Source organism: Mesoplodon densirostris, chromosome X (genome assembly GCF_025265405.1).
Source record: "Mesoplodon densirostris isolate mMesDen1 chromosome X, mMesDen1 primary haplotype, whole genome shotgun sequence".
Taxonomy (NCBI): Eukaryota; Metazoa; Chordata; class Mammalia; order Artiodactyla; family Ziphiidae; genus Mesoplodon; species Mesoplodon densirostris.
Genome location: NC_082681.1, coordinates 123,092,982 through 123,101,039, shown reverse-complemented (window position 1 = coordinate 123,101,039; position 8,058 = coordinate 123,092,982). Strand labels below are relative to the sequence as shown.

Below are 8,058 nucleotides of genomic sequence, written 5' to 3'. Positions count from 1 at the left end.
TTCTATTACCATTTTACAGAAGAGGATAGTGAGGCACAGAGAGGTTAAGTAAAATTTGGTTGAGCTAATCTGAAATACAGGTACTTCCTGACCTTTTTTTTTTTAAAAAAAGTACCATATATAAAGCAATATTGGGGAAATTAAAAAGCAATGGCCTGCCTTATATTTAGTATGGACATATCTTTTCTCCCCTGTATTTTAGTGCTTTCTTCTAGACCTTTCTGCTTGGTACCTTTTGGCCAATATTGTTTTTCAAAATCCAAAGCCCATGCAGATGCTGCTCTTGTGATTAAAGGCGACCATTTGAAGTGCTCAGTTAGTGGCAACCTGAGGAGGCATTCTGCCTTTGATCTGCCTCACCTGTCCAGCGTCAGGGCCATCTCTGGACTCCCGGAGAGCAGGCAGTCAATGGAAGCCTGAGGGTGAAGTTTTGAGGCAGGTCAGGGGGAACTTGGGGACCTCAGCTTCCCTGCCTGGCCTGGCAGAGAATGAAGGCCACGCCCCTCCGGGGGTGCGGAGCAGCAAAGGGGTGTTGGAAAGGGCCACTCCTCCCACCAGGCAGTTTGCAGATCTCCACAGTTCATATGGTACCCACGCTTTCCAGTGGGTTCATAGAAATCTCATTCAGGCTGTCGTATGCTCTGTTGTGCCCCAAGAGTTTATCTGGTTTGGTGTGACAGTGTTGAGAAAATTGGAGTGGGGGAGAGTTACCCGAGTAATGAGCACTGAAGTTGTGTCTCAACTGTTCACATCGAATGCTTCTGTACGTTATTTTGGACTCACAAAAATTTCTCCATTAGGAAAGGAAATAATAAATACAGGTGACAAGGGAAGACTCTTTCACCACCACCCTCCTTCCTTCATACTGGGAAAAGCTGCCATTGGTAATGTCAAATTCATCTGCAGGGGTGTGTGTGTGTGTGTGTGTGTGTGTGTGTGTGTGTGTGTGTGTGTGTGTGTGTGTGTGTGTGTGTGTGTGTGTGAGAGAGAGAGAGAGAGAGAGAGAGAGAGAGAGAGAGAGAGAGGGAATATGCGTGGAGAGTTGAAATCACATCCTTGCCGGAAGTTTATTTATGATTTGCTCAAGGTTTATTCCCCACCCCCATCCCTGAATCTCCATTGGCAGGGTTCTGAGAGGGCAGAGATGGGACTATTGAATCCCTTCATCTGCAGCTCATCTCAGCTCTCATGGCAGCTGGTGCCTCCCCTCTACAGAGCTGGCCCTCACGGATGTCGTTACTTGGGGAGCCGGGAGTTCTGCGAGGTGATAGTATGAGACCTGCTTTCTTGGGGGCTATTCTGGACAGTGTTTGACAGTAGCTCAAAAATTCAGTAGGTTCAATGCTTTCACCTGGATTTAACTAGCTGTCTTTCATGGGGCCCAAAATAATAAATTGCCCCCCCTCCAAAATTTGTGAGGGATCAATTTGAGAACAGAAGATAGTGAGTTAGTCTTGGAATTCTTGGGACATTGAATAAAAATTCCCTTTCTTTAAGGAAAGCTTCTAGGACTTTTTTTAATTAAAAATATTTTACATAAGTAAAATTAGTTATTTATTAATAGACTTTTAAAATTATACAAGTAATGGAAGGTCACTGTAAAACTTATAAATTAGAGAAGTAAAAAGAAGAAATTACAACAACACTCAAAGAACCAAAATTTGGCATATAACCTTCCAGTTTCCCCAAATGTATATGTGTATGTTTCTACTATCATTTTTTATGGAATACAAACATACTTAGTATTAGTGATTTGTAACCTGCTTTTTTTTTATTAAATAGTATCACTTGAACATCTTTTCAGGTTAATAAAGAAGCTTCTGTACTATTACTTAATACAGTTGCCTAGTATTCCATTGTGTAATGTACTAAAATTAATTTAACCAATCCCCTTTTATGGACGTGTTTCTGAAACTGATTATTTCTTGTTTTCCACCATCATAAATAAAACTGTGATGGAAATTCCCTGGTGGTCCAGTGGTTAGGACTTGGCACTTTCACTGCCAAGGGCCCAGGTTCAATCCCTGGTCAGGGAACTAAAATCCTGCAAGGCTCACAGCGCAACCAAAAAAACAGAAAACAAAAAAAACCTTCCAAAAACCTGAAGGTCTTTAATTAACTTCCTTCAGTTGTTAAAATATGACTTCACTCATATTTAATAAATAAATAAAACTGTGATGAATAACCCTGTATGCAAATCTTTGTTTACACTCACGTATGTTCTCTTAGAAAAACTTGCTAGGACTGTCACTGATGGGGCAAAGGACATTTTTAAGGCTTTTGACATGTATTAGCGACTTGCCTCCAGAAAGGCAGCACTGGCCCGCTCATCCACCACAAGTGTAAGAGAGTGCCTACTCCCAAAGACAGTGGGGTTTGTTTAAACAACATTTTTAAAGCCTGTGATTAACTTCCTTTCTATTGCTTTTCGCCCCATCCCGTGATGTCCTTGGCATCTCTCTGTTTTCTACCCACTGCTCTGGTACTGTCAGAGAGCCAAGAGAGAGGGTAGAACCCTAAGCAGAACCCATTAAAGGAACTGGTTTTGGCAAACTCTCAAGGAATTTCAGTTTCATGCTGGAACAAAACAGCACAAAGAGCTACCCAGTCATTCTGTGCAGGAGGATATTTACATTACGTTTTATAACAGTCATAAATGAAAATGGCATTAATCGGCCAAGTTGTTGTTTTTAAAAGAGAAAAAGGGAGGAGGTGATTGACCTACCAGAGAAAGCCCTATGTCTGTCAGAGCTTTGCTGTGAGTATGATTTTAAATAGCAGGGCAAAGGTGATGAAACCAGCTCAACATCTCTGTCTCTATGACAACAGCATCCTTGCTCTTAGGCTCTGACATAGCGGCAGGGACCAAAATACACTCCTCATGCACAATTACGCTGCAAGTTAGGAGTTTCTTTTTATTCCTTGTAAATGCACGATTTAAAAATATGAGCAAGGGAAGAGAAAGAGCAAATCATGCACAGCTAGAGGAGAGTCTTTAAAATGACTAAGCGAACAAAATGAACATCCAAAGGGCTTGATAAAGTCTGCAGCCTACACAATATGTACAGAGATATTGAAAATCTTTCTCATTGGAGAGTAGAAAAATATCTATGCATGCATATAAGTGCGTGCATTAACTTTTTAAAATGTCCTTTCCTTAAATTTTTAATACAGGTCAATCTTGCTTTCAGCATATCCACTTAGCTCAGGTTATGATTTAATGAATTAAAGCAGCCACTGAATTTACATAGCTGGAAGCTCCTCATATGCTAAACCCAACAAAACTTCAAAGAAACTGCATTAGCCCTGAGTTGTGGAGGGCATAAGTGGCCCCCTTTAAGGTCAGTAAAACCTACTGGTCAGTAATACATCTTTGAATCCTGCCGAAGTCTACCTTTCTATTTATTTTTAAATAAACTTGAAACTAAAAAAAGTGCAGAATGGTGATTATAAACTATTGGGTACTTTCTGAGCTGGCAAGTGAGTAATGTTCAAGAGATCTGGAGTGATGATATAACTACTAAAGCTACTTAACATTTAGTTCTCAGAGAATGTACCTCAATAAATGTTGGGCAAATAAATGAATGAACAAGAACTACCAAGGGAATATGAAATAGACACGTGATAGGTTCCCTATATATGTACTTCCACTGAACACGTCAAGACCATCTAGTTCAGTGGATCTCAACCAGGGACAACTGTGCCTCCCAGGTAACATCTGGCTGTGTCTGGAGACATTTTTGTCACAACTGGGGAAGGGGTCCTACCGGCATCTAGTGGGTGGAGGCCAGGAACACTGCTTAACATCCTAGAGTATACAGGATAGCCCTCTACAACAAAGAGGGTTCTATGGGTAGATTAAATGGTTTTAAATTCTGTATTCTGTATAAAGGTAAATTTTTTCTTGAACTGGGTATTAGTATTTTCCTCATTGTTTTTATTGTCGCATCATTTCACCCTTGCTTTAAACACAATATGTTCTATTTTGTTTTAGGTAAACACTCCTGAAAGTAAAATAAATAAATAAAAATAAAAGCACAGAATTCATTCTTTCAATAAGAACATCTGCAAAGTGGCTGGCACAGAGGAATGCTGAATAAACATTAGCTGTGGTTATTTTTCCATACATTTTTAGCTTGAAAAAACCATACACACAAAATAACGTATTGTGGGTTCACTGCTGAAATAACAAATAAAGAAAACCACTTAAGTACACACTGCCCAACACCTCTGAAACTCCTGTGTGTCTCCTCCCTGATACTATTCTATCCCTCACCTCAGAAAACCATTATTCTACTCTTGTTAATCACGTCCTTGATAGAGATATAGATATATAAATTATTTGGCTTTTCTTGTCCTTGAACTTTATATAAATGGAATCATACTGTATTTTCGTGCACTGCTCATTTCACTCACTGCTCTGCTTTTTTAAATGTTTCTTCACGTTCATGTGTATAGGTATCGTTTATCCATTTTCACCGCTGTATATTATTCTACTGTATGGTTCTATCACAATTTATTTATTCATTTTACCAGTGTTGGACATTGCTTTTTCAGTTTTTGCCTATCATAAATAAGGCTACTATGTACATTGTTATACATCTCTCCTGGGGCACATGCACAAGGGTTTCTTTAGAGTAAAATTAGCAGGCTGAAGGTTTCTGAATGTGAACTTTACTAGGTAATGCCAAATTCTTTTCCAAAATTTTGCTGTACCAATTTGCACACTTATCAACAGTGTATAAGGAATAGTATTGCTCCAAGATACAGAAATAATCAACAATTGTTATGGTCACTTCTCAATTTTGCATTTTGGTAGGCATGAAATCGTATCTCATTGTGGTATTAATAATTAATTGATTAATTATTAATGAAATAAACAGTTTTTCAATTGTGTATGGTCATTTGTGTTTCTCTTGCTGTAAAATATTTGTTAAAGACTTTTGCATAATTTTCTATTGGGTTAATATGTATTGTAATAGGCAGATTTCTAAGATGACCTCCAATGATCCCCACTTCCTGACACTCATGCTCTTGTGTAACCCCTCCGCTTGAGTGTGGACTGGACCTAGTGATGTGCTTCCAACAAATGGAATATGTCAAAAGTGATAAGGTGTCCCTTCCAAGATTAGGTTACAAAACATTGTGATTGTGTCTTGCTAGCACTCTCTCTCTTGCTGGCACCCTCTCCTGCCCTCTGGCTTGCTCCCCCGATGAGGCCAACTGCCGTGTGTGAGAGGCTCTATGGATTGGCCCACGTGTCAAGGAACTGAGGGAGGCCTCCTGCCAACAGCTCATGAGGAACTGAGGCCCTAGTCCAACAACTCGCAAGGAACTGAATCCTGCCAACAACCACATGAGTGTGAGCTTGGAAGTGGATCCTGCCCAGTCAGTCTTTGAGACGACTGCCACCTGTGAGAGGGCCTGAAGCAGAGGATGCTACTAAGCCTTGTCCAGATTCCTGACCTACAGAAACTGTGAGATCATAAATGTGTGTTGCTTTAAACTTCTAATGTTGGGGTTATTTGTTACACAGCAATAGAAAACACACACACACATACACAAAGATGTGTGTGTTTGTATAAAAAATGGATAAAATATACATACAATACATTCTGGATAAGAATTATTTGTTCCAGGACATGGAAGCAACCTAAGTGTCCATCAACAGATGAATGGATAAAGAAGATGTGGCACATATATACAATGGAATATTACTCAGCCATAAAAAGAAACGAAACTGTTATTTGTAGTGACGTGGATGGACCTAGAGTCTGTCATACAGAGTGAAGTAAGTCAGAAAGAGAAAAACAAATACCGTATGCTAACACACATATATGGAATAAAAAAAAAAGTTCTGAAGAACCTAGGGGCAAGATGGGAATAAAGACACAGACCTACTAGAGAATGGACTTGAGGATATGGGGAGGGGGAAGGGTAAACTGGGACGAAGTGAGAGAGTGGCATGGACATATATACACTACCAATCGTAAAATAGATAGCTAGTGGGAAGCAGCCGCATAGCACAGGGAGATCAGCTCAGTGCTCTGTGACCACCGAGAGGGGTGGGCTAGGGAGGGTGGGAGGGAGACGCAAGAGGGAGGAGATATGGGGATATATGTATAGCCGATTCACTTTGTTATTCAGCAGAAACTAACACACCATTGTAAAGCAATTATACTCCAATAAAGATGTTTTAAAAAATTGTTAGTTTTCTAACAAAAAAACTGTTAGAAACAGCATGCCAAATATCTTCATTCAAATTGTGGCTATTTTTTCACTCTATTAATGGTGACTTTTTATATAAAGAAGTCCTGAAGTTTAATGTAACCAAATGCATCAATCTTTTTCTTTAAAGTTTAAACTTTTTGTCTTATTTAAGAAATCATTCCCTACCCCCAGGGTGGTCATATCAATATTTTCTTGTTTTCTTCTAAAAGTTTTTAAGGTTTGCCTTTCACATTTAAGTTCTTAATCCATCTGGAATGGATGTTTGTGTATAATAAGGTAAAGGCTCATTTCATATGGTGTATGGTGAGGTAGGTATTCATTTCCATTCCTTCCCCTTAGGAATAGCCAATTTTCCCACAACCACGTATTGAATAGTTCCTTTTTTTCTTCCCAATTTTCAATTATAACTGTCATATCAGGTTTTCATATATGTATGAGTCTGTGTCTGGGGTTCCTTTTCTGTTCCACTGTCTAGCCCTTATCAAGAGTACACTGTCTTTACTATAGTTACATAACAAGTCATGATATTTGGGGAGTCAAATTTCTCCACCTGCTTTCTCTTCTTTAGGAGCATCTGGGCTATCCTTCGGCATTACCATTCATGTATGTTTTAGAAACAGCATGCCAAGATCAAGCTTGTTGGAATTCCACTGAATTTGTAGATCAATTTGGGGAGAGTAGAATCCTCCTCTCTATGAACATAGGATGTTCATAAATGACTTATTTAGGTCTTTAACATGTTTCAATAAAGTTTTATAATTTATTCCATAGAATTCTTATACATTTTTGTTAGATTTATTCTTAGATAACCTATATACTTCTGCTATCATTATAATTGGTATTTTTTAAAAATTCTTTTCCTGATGTGTAAAACTGCTGATGTATAAAAATCAAGTTGACTTTTGTATATTGATGGAAGCTCCAAAATCATAATTATATTCAAGAAAAAAATTGATAGATTTTCCCCTAACTTTCCAGGAAAGCATTTGAGGTATTAAATGAAATAAAACTGTAATTAAATTATAATCACCTTCTAATAATAATTTATATATTTCTACTCCAGAGTGAATTTAGACATTTTTCATTCATTGATATGAAAAAAAATTAAACTATATAATTAAAACTAGATATTCTTTTCTTTTTTTTTTTTTTTTTTTTTTTTTGCGGTATGCGGGCCTCTCACTGTTGTGGCCTCCCCCGTTGTGGAGCACAGGCTCCGGACGCGCAGGCTCCGGACGCACAGGCTCAGCGGCCATGGCTCACGGGCCCAGCCGCTCCGCGGCATATGGGATCCTCCCAGACCGGGGCACGAACCCGTATCCCCTGCATCGGCAGGCGGACTCTCAACCACTTGCGCCACCAGGGAGGCCCTTCTTTTCTTTATTTCTTCACATTTGACTAATGTTTGAACTTTCTGGTTGTTGGGTTTCCAGCCCCAACTGCTCATCAGCACTGTTTGTTCCTTAGTCTGATGGGCTGAGGTGCTATGGATTCTTTCTCCTGTCCATATATGATTTCCTTAGATCTATTCCCTACCTCCTCTTGAGGAATTTCCTACTCCCCATAATAGTTAAGGGAAGCTAAGGTACTATAACAAAGAGAACCCAAGGAGCTCTGCCTCCTAGAGTCATTCAGGGACCCAGGTTCCTTCCACTTTGTAGCTTGCCAAACCCCTAGGGGTAAGGGTTCTTAACCTGGGGGGCCCATGGATAGAATTCTGGAGGTTCATGAACTTGGATGGGGGAAAATTACCATTATTTTAACTAATCTTATATGAGTTTCCTACTGCTGCTGTAACAAATTACTACAAACTTAGTGACTTTAAAC

The 8,058-nt window shown here is 39.2% G+C and overlaps 1 non-coding gene across 1 annotated transcript; it reads left to right on the top strand.

Moving 5' to 3' along the window:
* Positions 1 to 1,963: 1,963 nt before the first annotated feature.
* Positions 1,964 to 2,036, top strand: TRNAE-UUC (transfer RNA glutamic acid (anticodon UUC)). Its single transcript has one exon. It is a non-coding gene; the product is annotated as a tRNA-Glu (tRNA).
* The last annotated feature ends 6,022 nt before the right edge of the window (positions 2,037 to 8,058 follow it).